Here is a 24604-nt window from a genome sequence, read left to right as displayed (position 1 = left end):
GACCAGGCCTCAACTGCCTCGGTCTCCCCATGCCCAGACCTCTGGGGGTCTCTTCTTACTGATGGGTTCCTAAACTGAACCACTGACATGCCCCTCTGACAGTTACCCTTCTGGGCTGTCGGACTGGGCACAGGCGGTTTGTTCCCGCCTAGTGACAGGGGCGCAAGTGGCTCTTCCCAGACAGGGCTGAGCACCGCGAGGCCCCTACAGTGGACAACGGCACCCAGGTCCACTGTGCATTGCGGGCCACTCCTGACCGCAGGAGTGGCTGTCAGTGCCTTCTCAACCCCAACTAGCTTTCCCAAGGATTCAGGCAAGCCACATGGGGTAGTGAAGGCTGGCTCGTCTGGAGCTTGCTGGGTTAGAGATGGTGGCCCAGGCTCCTTGCTCAGGCCCATGATGGCAAAACAGTAGGCACCTTCCGGATGCTCCATTGCCTCATGGCTCCTGGGCATGGGGTAGGCCACAAACCCAGGGCTGGTGTTCAGTTTCCCAAGGCTCTCAGAAAGCCTGGTCATCGTATCCTGCTGGAGGACCGCGACCATTAGGACTGCCCAGACTCTAGCTGATCCCTGGATTCCTGACTGTGCCATTCCCTTTGCCTCTGTGGCCCAATCAGCCGGCACCTTCTGATTCCAGACACCATCTATCGGAGGCCTGGGCAGCCGCTCCGGACCCCGAGTGCTAGGGAAGGGTGATTGGGTCTGGGCCCGGAGGCCCTCTCTCTGTAACCCAAGCATCAACCTTCCTTCCACTCGTAATCCAGGCCTGCTGCCTCTGACCTCTGTCTGTCTGCCTGTGAACACACCTTGACAAGTGAAATTAACTGACAGGCTTTCAGGCTCCCAGCCCCCACTGACTAGGCCAGTCATTCTAGCCTCCTTGCTTGTTTGTTTACTCTCCTCAGCAGGGGGGCTCACACCTAGCACTGGAATAAAATTTCCATCTGAATGGCTTTCCAGAGCAGTCTTCCCTGTGGGACTACAAAGCTCATTTAGCTTATCTCTGAAGGTCCTTTGAGACTCACTTTTCAGGGCTGCCTGAAGTGTGAAACTGCAAGTCCCAGCCAGCTTACCTCTGAAGGTCCGTTGGGACTCACTTTTCAGGGCTGCCTGAAGTGGGGAACTGCAAGTCCCAGCCAGCTGTGGTGTGCCTTCCTTAGTAGGGCAACTCACAGTTAGCGGGCCTCTGAAGCTCCTTTGGGAATCGCTTTTCAGTGCTGCCTGAGGCGTGGAACTATAAGTCTCAGCCAGCTGCCTAGTCCTGTGCAAGGCCAACGACTGGGCACTTATCAAGGCACAATCTTCTGAGCCTGGGCAAGGGACAGACCTATCCAGACAATCCCCTTGCTCAGCCTCCAGAGACTGTACCTCAGCCCCCAACACTGAAAACGCATCCTTTGTTTCATCACAAATCTCATTGTTAGCATTACCAACATTGCCGTCAACAATACAAACATTATCAATGACATTACCATCAATGCTATTGATTTGACCCATGACATTCCTATCAATGCTACTGATATGACCCATGACATTCCTATCAATGCTACTGATATTATTACTGACATTCCTATCAATGCTACTGATATTATTACTGACATTCCAGACTGTATTCCCAATGTTGCTAACATTAGTAAGATCACCCTCAGTGTCACCACAACGATCCTCAACAGTCATGTTCATAATATCAGGGACACATGAGTCCAATACCTCCCCAGGCCAGGGGATTTCTTCTGGTTCTCCAGCTAATGGAGACTCCTGCAGCCCCACACCATTCCCAGCCCCCACCCTCTGTCCATCCACCGGTGGCCCAGACATTACCCCAATATCTGTCCACAGTTCCTTGGCTTGTCCAGAGAGTTCCAGGGGGCCCTTCCGGGTCTTCTCGGCAGGGGCGTAATATGAAACAAGAGTGCCTAGGTCAGCACCCAACAAAACAGGGGTGGGCAGTTTATCCGAGACCCCCACCTCCCTCATCCCCCTCCCCGCACCCCAATCTAGGAATACCTTTGCACAGGGTGTGCGTGAACGGGTCCCCCCAACTCCTGTGAGGGTCAGGAACTTTCCTGGGATGAGGTTCTGTGGCTCAATCAGCTCTGGTCGGATCAAAGTGACGTCTGCCCCGGTGTCCCGGAAACCAGTTGCAGACCGGTTGCCCACGGTAACGGGCTGCAAGTTGGCGGGGTTTACCCGCAACTTCCTGCGAACGAACAGCACAGAAGAAGAGTTGCTGGCCGGCTGGCCAGATGATGTCATCTGCTTCTGCTCAGGACACTGCGTCCTGAGATGTCCGGCTTTCCCACAGGTGAAACATCTGCGGGTGTCAGGCAGGAATGGCTTGGCTCCAAGCGCTGCAGGGTTGGGCGGAGGTGAAGCTTGACTCACCGAAGTAGGAGAGGTTGCTAGGGACGATTTCCCCCCTTTCCAGCTGTTCAGAGGAGCCTTGCGAGGTTCAGGCACTCGCGTGTGGACGAAGGTATCTGCCAGGTCTGCTGCAGCTGTAGTAGATGCTGGCTCCCTCTCCAAGACGAACTGTCTGACGTCTGCTGGACAAATGTGCAGGAGTTGATCTCTGATCATGAGATCCTCCAAAGATTCATAAGAATCAACTTTCAGTCCCTTAGTCCACTGTCGGAATGTGGTGCGTAAGCGACTTGCCACATCCGTGTAAGAGTCCCCAGGTCCCTTCTGCATGGACCTGAATTGTTTGCGGTACACTTCCGGGGTCATCTGGTACTTCCGGATAATGGCATCTTTTAAACGTTCATAGTCATCATCTTGCCCCTCTGGCAATTCAACAAACGCTTCCAGGGCCTTGCCTTGTAGCCCTGGTGTCAGGTACCGAACCCATTGAGCTTGGGGCACATGGTACTGACGGCACGTTTTTTCAAAGGACAGTAAGTACGTGTCAATGTCACTGTCCTTTTCCATCACTGGAAACTTGGCTGCGCCCACGGAAAGAGTGGCATCCCTGTGATCTAGGGACCCGAGGTTCTGACCCGGTCACTGCTGGAGCCTTGCCATCTCCAACTCATGCCGACGATCAGCTTCCCTCTGCACCGCCTCTCTCTCAGCCGCTCTTTCAGCTTGCCGTTCCGCAGTTTCTCTGTCAGCCGCTGCTTGGCGCTCTGCAGTTTCTCTGTCAGCCTGGCGTTCCATGAACCGCAGGTATGCCTCCAGATCTGTCTCCATGAGGCGTTTCAAGGCCTCCTGCATCTGAGAAGAGTCTCTGCTGGTTCCAGGCACCACGTTGCTAGCGCACTCAGGCGGTGGTGTGACGTTAACCTTTGGTGATCCTCCAGTGTCAGTCTCTGTATGCCCATCCTGTGAGGCTGTCTCTGAACAGGGTAACGGCAATGTGGGTAACGGGAACCTCTCCATGTTCAAGTTCCTCCGAGTTCTGATTTGCTCGGATATCATACTCCACTAGATCACTAATCAAATCTTCACGAGTTTTGCGACCGACGTCCAATCCTCGTGAGGCACATTCAACTTTCAAATCAGCTTTGCTCATTTTCTCGTAATCTGCTTCACCAGGCATAATTGCAAGCAAAGATAGAAGAAAAAAGTAGGAAAAGAAGGAGTTGTTGCTATGTGTCTCTCTATACACACATATATATATAAAATAAAATATGCACCGCTTGTTTCTAAGGACTGTTTCCACAAAGGTTACAATCCTTCAGTGCAGAGCCAACTTTTAACACTGCACTGAAGCTCTTACTGCAATTATCCCACTGCTGCCACCAATATGTCACGACCCGCGGTCACCGCCACCAACTTCTCACCAAACTCGTGACCGAAGGGCCGGCCGATCCAAAACCGCGGTGTGACGCGCGTAACAAGGCCCCACCCAGCTGCACCCTACACAGCGATTGCCCAGCTAATGGACTACAATCGGTGCCTGCAGCCTGGATGCGCTTGTTACTGGGTCAGGTTAGCTACACAACTAACCCTCTACTGCCAATATGTCACGACCCGCGGTCACCGCCACCAACAGGCGACAATCGCACAGCCGCGACTAACAGTAATACGTCACGCCCACGGCGTCAGACCCCAGACCTTCTCACCAAACTCGTGACCGAAGGGCCGGCCGATCCAAAACCACGGTGTGACGCGCGTAACAAGGCCCCACCCAGCTGCACCCTACACAGCGATTGCCCAGCTAATGGACTACAATCGGTGCCTGCAGCCTGGATGCGCTTGTTACTGGGTCAGGTTAGTTACGCAACTAACCCTATACTGCCACCACCACTTTTGTCGGAGACTGGGAAACTCCCGTTACTAAATATACACTATAATGATTGAAATATTGGTCTATATAGCACGGCCCGCAGACCTTGCTATACAGAGATATATGACAAACCGTAGCGTCTCTTCAAAGGCAGGGATTCGTGAATTGCAAGTAAGTGCTTAGAAACAGTTTAACACTTTCAGAAAGAAAGATTTATTTCTAACAGAGTCAAACAGATGCAAATAAATAGTTACAGAGATGACACAAGAATATATATATATGTATACAAAGACACAGCAAACAGAATAGCGAGAAAATACAGGGTAAGTTACTTGCCTTGCCTGGTTTTAGCAAATTCAAGTTGTGAGCCGAAAGGTTCTTTGATCTCCTCTGTTACGATGTTGCTCGGAGATCCCTGTGTGTGTGTGTGTCACAAACTCTAACTCCCTTAATAGGTCTCTCAGGGGAAGGGAAGGGGCTCTGACTTGGGAGTGGTCATTGGGAAACCCTACACTAAACTACCAGCTCATATCCCGTGATATGAACCATACATTTGATCTGAGGACTGTGCACTTATTCTGGTTGGTTTGATAATGAGTGGGCCTACATAGTTTTGGGTGATAAAAGTGACACCTTTGTAGACTGGCTGGCTCCACTTCTCATGTCTTCCTGGTTGTCCCCCACACCATCTGCCAGAAGATAACCTTTGCCTCACAGGAATGCAGGGGGGATGTGAGGAGTGATTTGAGAAATGCCTCAGATAAACAGATAGAACACGAAAACGAGGGTTGAGGGGGAACTCCGCTCCAATTCTGATGAGCAAGTTTGCCACAGTTGTGGGGGTCTGCGGGCGGGGGGCTTATCAGAATCTGGAAGCCCCCTTTAACAAGGGGGCCCCCAGATCCCGGCCCCCCCCCTACGTGAATGATTCTGCGGTACACGGTCCGCAGACTCATTCACAAAAAAACTAAGTGTGGTGTAAAAAAAACACAGTACAGGGTCTTTGACAAGTCCTTTATTAAAACAATGTCCCCCGAAGTAGATCCAACGTCAATCGCGGCGGCGGCGACCCGAAAAAAGGAGAAAAAAAAAAAAAGGTTCCGCTCCCGTCCAAGGCTTCCAGCCTAGTGAAGAAAAGCCTAGCTGACATTTCTTATATAGGTATGGGGCGGGGCCAGCCGGGAACAGCAAGCATGTGACATGGGGCGGGTCACTGGGATGATGTCCCCGGCTGGCCCCTCCCATACCTATATAAGAAATGTCAGCTAGCCTCTTCTTCACAAGGCTGGAAGCCTTGGACGGGAGCGGAACCTTTTTTTTTTTTTTTTTCCTTTTTTCGGGTCGCCGCCGCCGCGATTGACGTTGGATCTACTTCGGGGGACATTGTTTTAATAAAGGACTTGTCAAAGACCCTGTACTGTGTTTTTTTTTACACCACACTTAGTTTTTTTGTGAATGAGTCTGCGGACCGTGTACCGCAGAATCATTCACGTAGGGGGGGGGCCGGGATCTGGGGGCCCCCTTGTTAAAGGGGGCTTCCAGATTATGATAAGCCCCCCGCCCGCAGACCCCCACAACCACCGGCCAGGGTTGTGGGGAAGAGGCCCTTGTCCTCATCAACATGGGGACAAGGTGCTTTGGGGGGGGAGCCCCCCTGCCCCAAAGCACCCCCCCATGTTGAGGGCATGTGGCCTGGTATGGTTCAGGAGGGGGGGGGGCGCTCGCTCGTCCCCCCCCCTTTCCTGACCTGCCGGGCTGCATGCTCGGATAAAGGTCTGGTATGGATACTGAGGGGGACTCACGCTGTTTTTTTTTTAATTTTCAGCATGGAGTTCCCCCTTAATATCCATACCAGACCTGAAGGGCTTGGTATGGATGAGAGGGGGGACCCACGCTGTTTTTTTTTTTTTTTTTTTATTGCGGACCTTTATTTTTACATTCAGCTTTCAAAATAAATATTATCTAGACCAGTGTTTTTCAACCTTTTTTGTGCAAAGGCACACTTTTTTCATGAAAAAAATCACGAGGCACACCACCATTAGAAAATGTTAAAAAAATTTACCTCTGTGCCTATATTGACTATATATAAAGTAATTCTCTTGAATAGGAATCAAACACAAAGAAATTATTTTATAATTACTTTATTATGAAATAATAAAGTATTTTATAATTGGACCCGGGGGCCGGACCAAGAGTAGATGAATGATGTGTATGTGTCATCCATAGTAAGTATAGTAATATTCCCCCATAGTAAGCATAGTAATTAATCCCCCATATAGTAATTCATCCCCCATATAGTATTTCATCCCCCATATAGTATTTCATCCCCCCATATAGTATTTCATCCCCTCATATAGTATTTCATCCCTCATATAGTATTTCATCCCCCCATATAGTATTTCATCCCTCATACAGTAATTCATCCCTCATATAGTAATTCATCCCCCATATAGTATTTCATCCCTCATATAGTATTTCATCCCCCCATATAGTATTTCATCCCTCATATAGTAATTCATCCCCCCATATAGTATTTCATCCCCCCATATAGTATTTCATCCCCCCATATAGTATTTCATCCCTCATATAGTAATTCATCCCTGATATAGTAATTCATCCCCCATATAGTATTTCATCCCCCCATATAGTATTTCATCCCTCATAAAGTAATTCATCCCTCATATAGTATTTCATCCCCCACAGTACTATTCCCCCCCCCCCTTCTAGTAAGCCAAGTCCCCCGTGTCAATTCACTTACCTTTTGCGTTCCTCTCGCTGTCTTCCCGCGCCGTTCGGGTCTTCAGGGCGGACTGTGAGAGGAGCCTAGCTCCCCTCCCCTCACGTTCGGCACGCTGCCCCGCCTACACACATCCTGACAGCCACATCCGCAAGCCGGATTAAAAGGTCCGCGCGGACTTTTGGGGCTGCCAACCGAGAGGAGGCAGGGGAGCGGCCGACCGAGAGGAGGGAGGGGAGCAGGCGCCCGGCACACAGAAGAGCCGCATTAGACTGGGTAAAGAGCCGCATGTGGCTCGCGAGCCGCGGCTTGCCGACCACTGAATCATTAGATTCTAATGATTGGTCTATTTGTGAGCCGAAGCCACATGTTACAGATGAAATTGGAATTTTTCCCACGGCACACCAGACAATATCTCACGGCACACTAGTGTGCCGCGGCACAGTGGTTGAAAAACGCTGATCTAGACCTTCAAAATAAGTAAAATCATAACAGAAATAATTATAAAGGATAAGAAACAAAAATAGAATCACTAGAACTAAGGAAATCTAATTAGATTACATGAAGATATGCCGAGTGCTGTTTATTAAACACAGTAGTCGCGACCGAGTGCCGGCTGTCAGAGGAATCCACAATCAGATTCACTATTAGTCAGTGGCTAAAAAGCAAACGCCCATGGCAGAGGTCTAAAAGGTGTTCTGCACATGCTCAGTTCTATCTGCCAAAGACACTGCACGGGCATCTAGATTTTTACTGTGTCGATTTCCTTGAAAAAAACGATTTTTAACACATTCTTAATTTTTTTGGAAATAGCAGATATTGTTTAAAGTGAAGTCCTGATATTTGGCAAAGCAAATTTCTAAGTGAACATGTCTCTACAGTGATTTTTCATGGTGTTAGACGTGCTTCTTAGCAAGTCTGCTTTTGTGAGTCTGATTCCGGGCGTGTGTCTTTTTGTGAATTAGATTGGGCGTCTGCTTATGGGCTCTGGTCAATAGTGAATTAGGTTGCAGGGTAAAAAATGGACAGACGCCCATGAAAATTGGGCTTAAGCCCATAAATATGCGCCCACGCCCAATAGTGAATCAAGGCCAATGTGTCACAACACGTTTCGTGGGTTCCAAAAACCCACTTCTTCAGGATCTGTGAAACACTTGGAGGGTTCTCAGGTAGTATCCCTTTAATGTAAAATAAATTATTCCATTCTATTAGCCCTCTTTTATTGCTCCACAAGAGATAATATGTGATCTTTAGGGAGGACAGAGGCTATGTAGCTGCATATCACAAACTTTCACCATCCAATAAACCATCTTGTAGTATATGTGTTTCCCTGGTTAAGGCAGGAGCAGGAATCCTTATCGGGAAAAATTAATTGATTACCTTTATTCCAATTTTTTATTTTGGCTACATGGAAAAGAGAATAGGTTTTGTTTATATACATAGGTTATTAGGGATCTATGTCCTACTTTTATTGTATGTCTCCCCTGTAATATTTGTAATTTTATTTGAATAGGTTTTTCTTATTTGTTTTAATTATGTGTATTGAAATTGTGTTTAATGTACAAGTTGTTGATCTCTGTTTTAGTTTAGCAATTATGGCTTGTAAACAAAAGTCTTCTCCTGGTGGGTTGGGGGAGGCTTTGTACCTGGATTTTTTGCTACAGAGTAGGGCACACCCGTCACAGAAAGACCTCCTCCTTAAGGGGTTTGAGGTGGCAGGCTGTTGCTTTTTCCACAAATAGGGCACCTCTCCCTGATGTGTTATTTAATGGCCACATGCCAATGAGTGGTTTCCCCCTCCTTGCCTGCTCTTTTCCATTTTGTGCAGCATTGGAGAATGCTGCTTCCATGTCTGCAGTATCCTGGAACTGACATCATCCACTGTGTGATGCATGACATCATTACATTGTCCATGCACAGCAGCCAGAGACGTTGGGAACCAGGGAAGTAGCAGAGCCATTTTGTACCTCCAGATGGAAGAGTCCTGGAAAATCCTTCTATTCAATTGCTTGTTGGCAAATATAATTCCCACCCTCTTCTGGATACTATTTGAGGAGCCCATTGCAGAGGTGTTTTTGTAAGAAGTGATGTGAATTGTTTGCAATATAAGGTTGCCTTATTTTTAATCTTTATTAATTTATCACTGCATAGAAAAAGTGTTCTTTCAATCCTTTATTGCACCTTATATTATAATTTCAGGGAGGTAATATTGTTATTGGTTGGGTACTACACATCTTTAAATGGAAATGAGAGTGGGGTAATATACATTTGCATTATTCCCTCAGTTATTACAATATATTATACATTCACTAGCCACTTTATTAAGTACACCTTGCTAGTGCCAAGAAAATATCCCCCACACCATTACACCACCACCACCAGCCTGAACCGTTGATACAAGGCAGGATGGATCCATGCTTTCATGTTGTTTACACCAAATTCTGACCCTACCATCTGAATGTTGCTGCACCCAGTCTGCCTATTCTCCTCTGACCTCTGATATCAAGAAGGCATTTTCTTCCACACAACTGCCACTCACTGGATATTTTCTCTTTTTCAGACCATTCTCTGTAAACCCTAGAGATGGTTGTGTGTGAAAATCGCAGTGGATCAGCAGTTTTTGAAACTCAGACCAGCTCATCTGGCACCAACAACCATGCCATGTTCAAAGTCACTTAAATCCCCTTTCTTCCCTATTCTGATACTCAGTTTGAACTTCAGCAAGTCATCTTCACCACATCTAAATGCCTAAATGCTGCCAATTGATTGGCTGATTAGCAATTTGTGTTACCAAGCAATTGGCCAGTGAGTGTATTACTTCCAGTGGTGAATTTTGGCTGGTGTAGTCTCTGTGTGCCCAAGATGTGGCTCTCTGGAGAATCATGCTGTTTTAGGAGAAGACACTTGATATTCACATTATGGCTGTCATAGTTGCATATGTATAAGAATGTAAGTGCTATACAGTGGATGTTCTTGGAAGGTCAATGTATAATCTATGTTATTAGATCTTGAAATTTGATTTTGTTTAATTGCAGAATGGTACATGGTACATCCTCGCCCCTAAAAGAAAAAGAGACAATAAATTTGAAATGCATTGGGTTAGCCAGTATAAGGACTTGTGAATAACCACAAAGAAAGTGGGAGGAGTACCATTTTTGTGAATGTACATGTCAGTCTGATACCTTGGAGTTTTTATTCTTATTTTTTGGAAATTTTATATTCATATTTTATAAAGCAAATATTTTATACAATTAATTTGGTTGTCTTCAAAGTCCCAGAGATTTTTTGTATGGTTTTTGCAATAATATAGGGATGCTGGCAACCCCTGCCTGTGTATATATATATATATATATATATATATATATATATATATATATATTCCCTTTAGAGATATAGGCCAGACAGAACAGAGAGTACACAGATTTCAATGCCACGTGTTCTGCAACCAGTCAAAATTTTGCTTTCATTATACAGCATGCAGTGGAAAAATTACCAGCAAAGCCATAGGCAAAGCATGCAGTTTAATTTCATACATAAGGCGGTATACCTCTGCATCCTCATGACCCTTCCAAACACAAACATTTCAACATTTTGTGGAACCAGTTCACAATTGCTTTGTTCATGTCTGATATTTACAAAAGAGATTAAACTAATACCATCTACACCACCCATTGTTATAAGGTCAAATAAGATTTATAATTATGATGCTTTTACTTTATACATTTTTCCTTTTTATCCTTAATTTCTTTTGAATTAACAATCCACCAACACTCCTTTTTTATATCTGTATTAACCCACCCCAACCACAAATAAAGGGATTAAACAAACTCCCTTGGTTAGGAGTAATGAGAAGAAGATGGATTTTGGATGCCTCTATGTATACTTTGGACGTGTTTTATTATTTCTACCAAATGTCATAAAAAGGGCTATGGAAGAAACCAGATGCAAACATGAAACCATAGAGAAGAATGTGTCATTTCCCCACAAATGTGTTTTTCAGGCAATGAAGATGAGTCTTTAACCTCACTATATTCACATACGGGGGTTGATTTACTAAAACTGCATGGTGCAAAATCTGGTGCAGCTCTGCATAGAAATCAATCAGCTTCCAGGTTTTATTTTCAAAGCTTAATTGAACAAGCTGAAGTTAGAAGCTAACTGGCTACCATGCACAGCTGCAGCAGATTTTGCACTCTCCAGTTTTAGTAAATAAAACCACTAGCATCTGTGTACACATATACTTTGTACTCTTCTCCCAGCTCTGCTATGGTTTTTTAAGCCAGTTTTAATTAATCAATTGTTAAAGCCAAACTTTTTATTTTTTTATATTTCTTTCTTTTCATTTTTCTGTTTTATTTTTATTTTTCTGTTATATTACATTTCGTGGCTGTATTCATTCTGTTGGCAAACAAAGCAGCCAGTGGATTCCCCTCAACATTTATACCAGACCCTTATTTGGGAATTTAAGGAGGACCACATACAAAAAAAAAAACAATTGGTGTGCCCCCCCCCCAAAAAAAAAAATCCATACCAGACCTTTATTAGAGGATGCAGGAAAAGGAAGGAAAAGCGTGGCCCCCTTTCCCCTCAAATCACACCAGGCTACATGCCCTCAAAATGGGGAGTAAACCTTGTCAGAGGGACCTCCAGCAAAGTAAATTATCCTCATGTTGACAAATCTGGCCATTTAGCCCACATTTTTGGTGAACTCTAAACAGGTAGAGTTCAGATCAAACCCTCCTTTAAACCATACACAAAGTCTATCCGGACTTCTCAAATTGGCCACATGTGTATGGATGTGTGTGAACAATCTCATATTGTAAGTTTATTCTATGAGGAATGCCTGATTTTATGTGGTACTGGTGTACACTGGAATTAAAGCCGAGTTCCACCCAATGGGGAAGCTTAGTTTGTTTGCTTCCTCCCCCCCCCCTTTACTGACACATTTGGCACATTTTAGCGGGGGAGTGGGTACCTGATTTTGAGAGGTACCCGCTCCCACTTCTGGCTCAGTTTTCGCTGTGGCAAAATGAACCGGTAATTCTGCCCCCTCCTTCTCCCTTCAGTCTTCTGGGACACTTCACAGGTCCCAGGAGACTGCCAGACCATTCATTGCCGGACTTGCACATGCGCAGTGGGCACGCAACTGTGAAGTTGCAAGCTGTCACAGCCAAGTGACCGCAGTTGAGATGCCAGCGCCAGGGGGAGAAGAGGGAGAGAAGGGATAGTGTCGGTGAGCACATCGCTGGATTTTGGGACAGGTGAGTGTGTGTTTATTAAAAGTCAGCAGCTACCGTTTTTGTAGCTGCTGACTTTTAATAAACACAAAAACGACTAGAACTCAACTTTAAGTGTTAACCTCGTTTAAATATATAAACAAACAGATCAATAATATATATTTATTATTAATTTCCCTACAAACTCAAAACTTTAAAGCATGGTGATAATTTACATCTAATTAAAAGAGAAGTATGGGTTAAAAAAAAAACATTTACACTCAACTAGGTAGATGCTGCCTCTGTCTCCCGAAGGCTTTAAGACCGAGAACTGAGGGATCAAACACTGCTGATCACTCAGCTCTCAGTGAGCAGAGAGCTGGCTCTCTGCTCTGTTCCTCCAGTGTCACTGGAGCACTGGGCTGTGGAGGGGACAGGAGCAGCTGTCTCAGTCTCTCAGCAGCTCACTGAAAGGCTGAGCCAGCTGCCATTCCAGGCATCTAGGTGGATCCTGACTGTAAAGCGTTAGCCCCATTAGCTGCAGACAGGTCACAGGAGTGCAGAACAAACTGCCACTCTTATGTCCTCCAGGAGAAGCATAGCCAAAATAGCTTTGGCTATACTTCTCCTTTTAAGAACTTCAGAGATATAAAAAAAAGCAACATACATATTGTTTTTAACATCTTGCCACTGGCATATTGAATATGTGCAGATGTGCAGGGGCATAGAGTATGGACTTTAGCGCTCACATGTCACAAATATGCATCCATGGACAGTCACGGTTTCTGTCCTATGATCACATTCACTGCACACTCCCAGTATGTCAACGTCATACCCCCCTACTACCCTACCATTGTACTATTTCTGAACATTAACTGATAAACCTTGCTTTTGAATCAACAGAAGCAGATAAGTAAGCATCTGAACATGACTTGGTATCAGTCTCTTGCCATCTCTGTGCAGCAGAGCTCCTACTGGGAGAGGGTATAGCAGCATAAGGAGCCAGTCAGTTGTGTTACATAGCAATGAGCATGCTGATAGGAGGAGAGAGCAGAGTGAGATAGAGATGAGCTTATAGGTGCTTCCTCTCCTTTCATTGTCCAGTCACAGCCTGGGGGAGGGACAAGTCTTGTAAGTGTTAAGCAGCCCATAGATAAGTAATTTTCTTGCATTAAACCAGTGGCTTGATTCCCCCATCCACTCAATGTGGATGGTGGAATTCTCCCACTGAGCCTTTGTATTCTGATAGTGGGGAGACTTCTGGCTGCAGCACTGATGATTCGGTAGACCACATTCTGTATAACCAAAGTGTCCATACATGGGTCAAAATTTGTCTGATCCCTGTGGAACCGGCCAAATTTTAATCCATGTATGGCCAGCTTTACTGAATTGCAACAGTGAAAAAATTAGGACAGGTTCCAGATGGACAGGACTGTGCTGCCTAGCTGTGTAAATCTGTGTAAAACTAGGTGGGCAGAAACACAAACACTTTAGCAGGTAAAACTGTTCCCTTATATTTAGTTATTTTTGTAATGAGCTATTTGCCTGGAGTTCATCTTTAACTGTTATTTCATCATAGCAAGCAACAAAGTCACTGTCCATTTAGCTGCCAGATTGGTTTTGTGTGGGAAGCTGCACTTCCCTAGAGATGTCCCTGAGGAGCTTTTCAAATGTATCCCATTGATCGTTTTAAAAGGTTCCCCTGAACTTTGCTTGTGATAAGATTCTGTTTTGACCCATGCATGCACTCAACTGTGTTGATTCTTGTTTTTGACCCGGATCTCTGCTGACCAGTCACAAACTGAGTCTTCCTGAATGCTCAGTGCTTTAGCTGTGATTGAAAAACAGTCCACATTAATAGCCAGCTATGTCCTGAAGACAGCAATTTTGCTTGCACATGATTTGATGATATAAGTCAACAGAGCTTTCCCTCATTTACTAAGCTCAGGAGCAACTGTACTTGCAAAGTGTACAGTACATTTGGCTTTAGTAAATCAACCCCAATGCTTCAGAACTTTATCAAAATTAAAAGATTTTTTACCAGACGGCTGGCCTGCACGAACTTTACCCTAATGAGCTCAGAAATGATGTCTTTACTGTTCTCCTTCCAGTACAGGGAGTAGAATGATAAAGAAATATTGCCCATCCAGAGAGCAGATATTTTTTCAATTTCTTCTCCCTCATTTCCTCCTACAACTATCTAACATTATATATCCTGGATCTATATATATTCTAGATATATTCAATTCAGAATGCAGCCTCTAACACCCAGTTATTCTCTTATGTTACTTACTTTCATATTTCTTAGTTATTCTATTGTTACTTTAACTTTCCTTTTCCACACCCCCTTCCCTTTTTCTACTTGCATATAATATGTATGCATAGATGCTTGTTTCATCTTGCACTTCTTGGGGTTTTGCTTACCTGAATATTCTCTTTTTTTGGATGCAACCCTCAAGTATCCAACCATTTATGCCTCAAATTCCTTATAGCATAGTCATAAGAACATGTAGTGTATGTGAAAACAGAGCTATATTCTGACCTCGCAACCGCCCTACCCCTCACCACACCTAACGTCCCGGACACTATAACCTCCCCAACACTCCGCTCCTTCAGCCCTGCTACCACTGAGGAGGTTACTAAGGTCTTCTCAGAAGCCCACCTCACCACTTGCCCCCTTGACCCTGTCCCCACACAACTCCTCCGGTCACCCTCCTCCTCCATCCTACGCTCCCTCACCCACATTTTCAATCTCTCCCTCTCTACTGGCACATTCCCCTCCCCCTAAAGCACGCGCACATCACCCCCCATCAAAAAACCCTCCCTGGACCCCACCAACCTGAACAACCTTAGACCCATCTCCCTGCTGCCATTTACTTCCAAACTCCTTGAGCGCTTAGTCTACAATTGCCTAAGCGCCTACCTCACTGACAACAACCTCCTCGATCCACTACAGTCTGGCTTCCGTCCCCTACACTCCACCGAAACCGCCCTCCTCAAAATCACTAACGACCTGCTAACCACCAAAGCTAATGGCCACTACTCAGTCCTCCTACTCCTTGTCCTCTCCGCGGCCTTCAACACAGTCGACCACCCCCTCCTTCTTAATAAACTACACTCCCTTGGCATCAGAGACTCTGCTCTCTCCTGGCTCTCCTCCTATCTATCCCAACGCTCCTTCAGCGTTGCCTATAACGCTACCACCTACCCCTCTCTCCTCCTCTCTGTTGGGGTCCCCCAAGGCTCTGTCCTAGGGCCCCTTCTCTTCTCCATCTACACCTCCTCCCTCGGCAAACTGATACACTCCCACGGCTTCAACTATCACCTCTATGCCGATGACACGCAAATTTACCTCTCCACCCCTCAACTCACCCCTTCAGTCTCCGCCTGTATCACCCACCTACTGAACGACATATCAGACTGGATGTTGCTCCATTTCCTCAAACTGAACCTTTCCAAAACCGAGCTCCTGGTTTTCCCCCCAGCCCGTGTGCCCCCCCCACCCTCTCCATCACGACCAACAACGCCACCATCAGTCCCACCCCACAAGCCAAAGTCCTAGGTGTCACTCTAGACTCAAACCTGTCCTTCCAACCCCATGTCCAATCATTGGCAAACTCATGCAGGCTCCACTTCCGCAACATCTCCAAAATACGTTTGTTCCTAACCCCAGACACTACTAAACTACTCGTTCACTCCCTTATTATCTCACGTCTGGACTACTGCAACTCCCTTCTCACCGGCCTACCTCATCGCAGACCATCCCCTCTTCAGTCTATCTTGAACTCAGCGGCCAGACTCATCCACCTCACCAACCGCTCCGCTTCTGCCACCCCCCTCTGTCATTCCCTCCACTGGCTCCCGATTGCCCAACGCATTAAATTCAAACTACTAACATTGACGTACAAAGCCATTCATAATGCTGCCCCAAACTACCTCACCAACCTGATACCCAAATACCACCCTACCCGTAATCTTCGCTCCTCACAAGACCTCCTACTCTCTAGCTCCCTGGTCTCCACCTCCCACGCCCGACTGCAGGACTTCTCCAGGACTTACCCCATCCTCTGGAACTCACTACCCCAATCCATCAGACTGTCACCTACCCTCCTCACCTTTAGGCGCACCCTGAAAACCCATCTCTTCAGGGAAGCCTACCCCGCCCTCACCTAACAGCCGATCTCCTCCTCTCCTCCCACCACTCCATCCCCCACAGCCACTTCTTCCTGTACCACTATCCCCTCCCTCCTAGATTGTAAGCTCAAAAGAGCAGGACCATTGAATCCCTTGTGTTCTGTTTTGTTACTGTATTGTCTCATGTACTGTCCCCCACTATAATGTACAGCACTGAGCAAACCTTTTAGCGCTATATAAATACTGTGTAATAATAATAATAATAAAAAATATATTCTATATGTGATCTCACTATTACTCTGCATTGAATCTTTGCCACCTCTGTACCATAATTGATCCATCTATGTATTATGTGCATTTTATTTTTGTAGAATTCAATGACATGTACTTAAAAAATTGAACATGGATAATCATCTCTTCACTGAATTGTTTTCAGTCCCAATTCATGAAAATCATATGCCTTAGCTACCAGCAAACATACTCTGGATGACTACTTTGGAGAAGAAAGATCAAATGTTTGGGTTTGAAAATCTGTCTAAACATGAACTATGTTGGCACTAAGGGGTTTAAACTATTCTTCCTCTTCTCAACTTCACTCACATAAACAAGTACAGTATTCTCAGATAAATTAATTGTACTTGTTAGAGTGACAGCTGGATGACACATGTCTTCATTTAGTGTGTCTGAATGACTGGTGTGTCATGGGACTCTCGAAGACCCCAGTCTAGATAAGAGGTACATACTGTATTTGTGTGTGTGTGTGTGTGTGTGTGGGGGGGGGGGGGGGGGGTCAAGGGACTGTTTTATTTATGAAAGTTTACCAGTAGACCTAAAGGGGGAACCAGTAGACCTAAAGTCAAGTTTTGACTATAGGTTTATTTTAACTGCATTGATGGCACCGTGTGGGTCATGCTTCTGTAAAGATAACTTTTTTCGTATTCTCTTTTTATTTTTCATAATTGTGTTATTGTGCAATATGTGGTAAAACGTGCAAAATCATACAACTGGAATGCTGATCCCTATAATTACTTTTCAATATGTCAGTGCATTCAATCCCTCACAATCTTGTCATTGGGCAGTAAAAACTTTGTGTTTGCGAATTTCTTGTTTTTGGAAATACTGTATGATTGGATTTAACTCCCCCAGAGTAGATCGGAAAGATGACAGACAGATGTTCTTGTTTGTTTTTTCATTCATATATATTATTAGTGCTGGGAACGCAGCAAGTTTAGCACAATAAGACCCATCTAAAGGTCACCCTTGCTACTCTGGCTCCTACCCTTGATGGATTGTCCTTACTGAAATCATAGCCTTCTCAGAATAAAAAGTAGGACTCCTGATAAGGTGACTCATTGGAGGATATATGTTACACAAGGCACAGATGTTTGTTTGTTTTTATTGCTGTCTTTATTTTGCTGAGCCTGGGAACCATTTGGTTGCTTATGGTAGCATTAAGTAATTGATACAAAGCTATGAGAATGCACTGCAGCCACTGAATAGGCTGAAGGGAAATACTAAAGATATTTTTAAAATAAAGCGAATGAATAAGTGCAAAGGTCATGGGGGAAGATCTTTATCTAAACAAATCAGTAACCAAGAATGTACTCAAACAATATATCGGAGGTGGCTACAACCCATTTTAAATCTAAATTCCAGGCACAGTTTAATACACAGCTGAAATACATACATGAGAACTTTTTATCAGCAATAGAATTTGTAAATTTTGCCCATTCATCCAATATTTACATAGTCCTGCCAAATAATACAGCCAGGCTTGTGACTTCATTTTCTCTACTGCAATTAAAGTGGAATTTCAGGATAAATCTATCTAATCTGAAAAATGCTCCCACCCTTTTGTAACATCTATACTAACTACCTCGTAGAAGAAAGATGCATATACCTACCTATTCTCAGGCCATTTCGGTTCACGTGATCTGCCCTGTGTTAGCCAGCACCAGCTACAGAGGAGAGCAGAGAGCATTTCAACAACAGCTAAAATGCCTGAGCAGTGATGTCCACTATAGGCTTACTATGGGCCATCTGTTGTCAGTTCTCCCTCCTCTCCCCTGAAGCTGCTGCTAGCTGACAGAGGGGAGCTGATCATGTGATAGGACTGTAGCGGCCTGAGAATAGGTAAGTATATACATCTATTTCCTACAGAATAGTTAGTATAGGTGTTAGAAGGTGGGTGGCAGCAGTTTTAAAGATTAGATTTTTCTTTTTTTAAATTAGTTTTATCCCAGAATTCCACTTAACCACTTGAGGACTATAGCACCTTTACTGCTACAGAGCTGCCCTCCTGTTCAAAATCACGTATGTATACATGATTTCGCACTCCCGCCATAGGGGGCACACACGCACTGCTGGCGGCTTAAATGCACACGGCAGATCTGCGAGTCCCAGTGAACAGATGTTCTCCGGCACCAGCCGATCATCAAGCAGGAGAAAGAACAGAGCTCTGGCGATGTAAACAAGGCAGAGCTCTGTTCTGACAGGTGGTAAACTGAAGGATCCTGTGTCTCTGCACAGCTGGGAACACGATCCTTCAGTTCCTGTAGTAACATCACCACCTAGTGTACACCAAGCACATAGCTGGGCACACATTTAACCCATGTTAACACCTTCCCAACCAATGTCATTAATACAGTGATCAGTGCATAGTTAGCTGTATTAGTGTCACTGGTTCCAACAAAGTGTCAGTGTAAAAATGTCCACTGTAGTATCACTGCCCTGAAGTCACTGATCGCCGCCATTACTAGTATAAAAAAAAATAAACAAAATTCCAGTATATGTCCCATAGTTTGTAGATGCCATAACTTTTGTGCAAACTAATCAATACACACTTATTGGGATTTTTTTTTACCAAAATGTAGCAGAATGCATTTTGGCCTTTTTTTTCAAAATTGTCAGTCTTTTTTGTTTTATAACGCAAAAACTAAAAACCGCAGAGGTGATCAAATACCACCAAAATAAAGGTCTATTTGTGGGAAAAAAGGAAATAAATTTAATTTATGTACAGCGTTGCATTGCCGCGCAATTGTTAGTTAAAGTAACATAGTGCAGTATCGCAAAAAAAATGGTCAGGAAAGGGGGGTAAATCTTCCAAAGGGCAAGTGGTTAAGCAACAGAGCTAGATCATCTCATTGCCCCAGAGATAGTGGTGGAGGAACAGTGGACAGGTTATCAAAATGCAGATAAATTCATTACATGAGCCCAACTGGCCTGTGTTCAGCAGCTTACCACTGGGAACCCCCAGGAGAGAACATTCACCCAAAAAAATCCCAGTGTGAAAGGTCAATGAGAGCACCAAATGAAAAATCCTTAACAGTCCAAAGTCTGGTCAACTGGTTAAAGCAAGCAGGGCTGAAGACAGCCAAACATTTTGTGGGGCAAACACTATCCCCATCCGTCAGGACTGGGTGAATGTTAAATAAACTCCTAAATATTCCTAAGCAGAGTGGTCTGCATAATGTTATAAACAACAGTCCGTTCTTGTGTTCACAGTGGAAGTGACAAGGACTGTCTTTTGCCTTGCTTGATTTAACCAGCTGAACAATAAAGACTGGAAGATTTTTCATTTTGGCGTTCTCTCTGATCTGTCACCCTGATAGCCCCAATTTGTGACTGGGCAATGAAGTAACAGCAAAAGGCAGATGAGGTCATTGCTCTCCTCTCTCCTACTGCCAGCCTCTTTGAAGTTTAAAAATGTGTGGTCAACAGTCGTAATCAAAACTGTTAGATTATATCATATTATGAGTATAGCAAATCTGTCTAAAAAGAGAAGTGCAGGAATCAAACAAAGCAAACACACATACTCACCTAAATGCTGTCCCCCTCTGGCTCTACACCGAGAACTGAGCGATAAAAGACGACTGAAGTTTTCTGGTCTGTTCTGACCACAGAGCAGTGACTGTTAGTCACTGGAGCACTGGGCTGTGAAGGGGCAGGAGGGGCTGGCTCAGGTTGTCAGTGGTGCATTGAGAGGCCAAGCTAGCTGCAGGTCAGGCATATGGGTGGATCCTGACATTATTGTCGGGATTCCTGCAGAGCCTGGACCTGCTGCGTGGCGTCAGCAGGATTAGCTGAATCTGGGTCACAGGAGTGCAGAACTAAGTGCACTCCAGTAACCCTCAAGAGAAGTTTGGCCAAAAGTTTTGTCCATACTTTGCCTTTAACCATCTGCACAGATGGATGGCTAGTGAGAGGATTTCAGAGTAATCTCTAGACGACAACTGTTAATTTTTTTGTTTTTGCATTCACTCATGCTTTTAACAAAATATAGAATTTCATTACAGGTTTTCTTTAATCCTGTTGCAAAAGGCCTTAAAATACATTTCTGACCTGAGACAGCCAAAACAACATTTTTGTTATAAAACATCAAATTAACTTTCATTAAATGTCATATTACATTGTTTAAATATTTGAAAGATATGTATCCCAACTAAATTTGTGAGAAAACATGCCTCAAAAATTCTGTTGAAAGTCACTCTACAAATAGTTGGAAAATGGATCTATTAAGAATAGACACCTCTTGTCTGATACCTAAAATTTCATAATGATCAGGTTTGGGGAGAAGGGGGTATACAAAAGCCACAACAGTTAACCTGATCATACCAGTGGAATTTCTTTTGGCCCGGTTGGAAGTTTGTAGTTCATACAGCTCACTTGGGCATGGTTTTCACAGTATATACAATGAGCATATGAAGTTAGTGTCATGGAGTTCCGCAGACCCTCTCTTTTGCTAGAAGCAACAGGACAGATTCTAGAGCAGGGCAAGCCTTAGACAGTTGGTAAGAGCAAACAGCAGCAATGTCAGCAGGCTGATGGCCAAGTCAGGCATGGACCACCAGAGTACAGGTTCCGGAAAGGTGGACAGAGCACAGAATGCCAACAGCAGATGTAACAGGTCAAAAAAGCCAAGGAAAGCCAAGACACCAGCTGAAATCTATCAGTTCATTTGAAAGTAATAATATGCCTTGTTGGTGCAAATTAATATCAGCTGGTTCAGTCTCAACTGAAGGCCTATAAAAAGGTATCTCATTACCAAGGTGTCACACAAGAAACATCTCATGATGTAAAGAGCTCTCAAGATGTTTGCAGCCTTATTGTTGCAAAACATACTGATGGCATTGGTTACTGAAGGATTTCTAAACTTCTGAATGGGCAGCACAGTGGCTAAATGGTGAGCACTTCTGCCTGGCTGAGAAAAAATGAGGAAGGGTTGTAACAGCGCAAACACTGCAAAGTCCTGGGAAATAGTAGTATGAGGTGATCGTGGTATTAGTGGTTACTGTATGAAGAGCGTAGGATTCCGTGTGGCACTGAGGGCAAGGCTTCCAAATAAGCTGTAGCAACCTCTGTAGATGAGAAAAGGAGAGAAGCGCCTCTAAGTGCAATAAGTCTTTTTATTCAAGTCTAAATGTAGAAACACTCACATGTGTGAAGTAATCATAAGCTTAAAAACCGTGGTTAACAATAGTTAACGGTGGGGTGGTAACCCAGGTGAAGAGCCGTCATCTTACTGCGATGTGGGGAGGTCAGCTCTCGACTGGAACAGCGTGGTGGCTGGAGGGGAACAGCGGTGAGGCCGGCCGGCCGGCGGCGTGACGTGATAACGTCAGATCCCAGGGTGCACTGCGACGTGTTTCGGAGCATGCGCTGGCCGTGGAAGGCGGAAGTGCGCTCTTTTTTCAAGCTTGAGATGGCACTACACATCATCCCAAAAAAAACATACCAACAGTGAAGTTTGGAGGTGAGAACACCAGGGTGTGGGGTGTGGGGCTGTTTTTCAGCATACAGTACTGGCAAACTTCATGTCATTGAAGGAAGAATGAATGGAAAGATGTACCAAGACATTCTTGATAAAAATCTGTTGCCATCTAACAGGATGATGAAATGAAGGTGGACATTTCAGCAAGACAATGATCCCAAACACAAAGCCAAGGAAACTCTCAGTTGGTTTCAAAGAAAGAAAATAAAGCTGCTAGAATGGCCCAGCCAATTACCTGACTTGAATCCAATAGAAAATCTATGGAAAGAACTAAAGGTCAGAGTTCATAGAAGAGGCCAACGGAACCTTCAAGATTTGAAGACTGTGTGGAAGAATGGGCGAAAATTACTCCAGAGCAATGCATGCAACTAGTTTCTCCAAACAAGAGGCATCTTGAAGCTGTCATTACCAACAAAGGATTTTGTACGAAGTATTAAATAAATTTCAGTTAGTGTGCTAAATAATTTTTCCCTGTGCCATTCCATTTTATTACACTAAACTTAATTTCTGAACTTATTGTTTTGGTACATTCTTTGTATGTATGAATTGCATGGGTTGTTACCGACATGTGGTGAAAATTTCATGTCAATAGCACCTTTAGAAATATATTTACTGAGAAAAATGGTGATGTGTTCAGTACATATTTTACCCGCTTTATCGAATTCCTGTGCCAGACAGAGAAGCGTGATTTGTCACTCCAGAGAGCAAGTCTCCACTGCTTTAGAGCCCAGTGGTGGCGTGCTTTACACCACTGCATCCAACACTTTGCATTGCACTTAGTGATGTAAGGCTTGGATGCTGCTACTCGGCCATTAAAACCTATTCCATGAAGCTCTCTATGCACTGTTGTGCTAATTTGAAGGCCGCATGAAGTTTGGAGGTCTTTAGCTATTGACTCTGCAGACAATTGGCAACTTCTGTGCACTGTGCGCTTCAGCATACGCTGACGCAGCTCTGTCATTTTACGCGGCCTGCCACTTCATGGCTGAGTTGCTGTTGTTCCCAGTTGCTTCCACTTTGTTACAATACCACTAACAGTTGCGCGTGGAATATTTAGTAGAAAGGACATTTCACAGTACTAGCTTGAGTTTACTGAGCTCATGAGAGCGACCCATTCTTTCACAAATGTTTGTAGAAGCAGTCTGCATGCCTAGTTGACTGATTTTCTACAACTGTTTCCATGGAGGTGATTGGAACACCTGAATCCAATGATTTGGAGGAGTGTCCCAATACCTACCTTTGGCAACATCGTGTATATGTAAGTGTGAAACTGCTAAAGAAATGTGGGAAGGATTACAAAAGGTGCTATATCAAACCAAGCTGATGAAAGGCACAGATATGCAAGATCACATAAGGCACACATTGGAATTGGTTGAACGCCTGAGAGGTATAGTTGCAGCACTATTACTTAGTAGTTTACCAGAAAGTTATGAAACACTTGTCACAGCACTTGATGCACATCTAGGTGATGAACTGACATTGGAATATGTTAAGAGAAAGCTTATGGGTGAATATATGCATAAAACAGAAAGCATTAATAGTGATAGTGCTTCTGTCGCAGGGTCTGCTTTAACCACTTGCCCTCCTGAGGATTTATTCCCCTTCCTAACCAGGCCATTTTATGCGATACGGCACTGCATTACTTTAACTGACAATTGTGCAGTGATGCAATGCTGTACATAAATGAAATGTATGTCCTTTTTTCCCACAAATAGAGCTTTCTTTTGGTGGTATTTCATCACTTGTGTTTTTTATTTTTTCGCTATAAGCAAAAAAAGACCGACAAAATAAAACTCCAATATTTTTGCTATGAAACATATCCAGCAAAAAAATTTTTAAAAATCTAATTTTGTCATAAATTTAGGCCAAAATGTATTCTGCTACATGTTTTTGCTGAAAAAAAAAATCACAATACAGTTAAAGTTATAGTGTTTACAAATGGCTGTATATATACTGGAATTATTATTTTTAATTTTTGTTTCATATACTAGTAATGGTGGCGATCAGCGATTTATAGCAGGACTGTGGTGGGCATTCTGACACTGGGAGGGAACTGACTAGCTGCCAATGACATACCAATGACACTAATACAGTGAACAGTGCTAATAAAAACCACTCACACTGTACTAATGACACTGGGCAGGAAGGGGTTAACATCTGGAGTGATCAAATGGTTAACTGTGTGCTGTTTTACTGTGTGTGCTATGAGTGTTTTACTAGGGAAAGATGCTGCTGTGCATTTCTCTGCTGTGCAAAGAAATACACAGCAGCATGTTATTGCTGGCAGGAGAGAGACCTGTCTTGTTTACACACAGGTCTCTCCCCTATCACTGTTTCTCGGCAATTGCTGGGCGCCAGTGGGAAATCTCCAACCGGGAACCGGTGATCGACATCTGTAGCCACCAATGGCGGCGTGGGTAGGGTGACACGTGCGCGAGCCCCCTACCCGGAAATGCAAATCACATATATATATATACGTGATTTTGCGCAGCCCTGCCGCCCTCTAGAAGTATT

This window comes from Staurois parvus, unplaced genomic scaffold (assembly GCF_062004578.1).
Source record: "Staurois parvus isolate SC_StPar_1 unplaced genomic scaffold, SC_StPar_1.0 ptg000350l, whole genome shotgun sequence".
Lineage (NCBI taxonomy): Eukaryota > Metazoa > Chordata > Amphibia > Anura > Ranidae > Staurois > Staurois parvus.
This window is presented reverse-complemented; position numbering follows the sequence as displayed.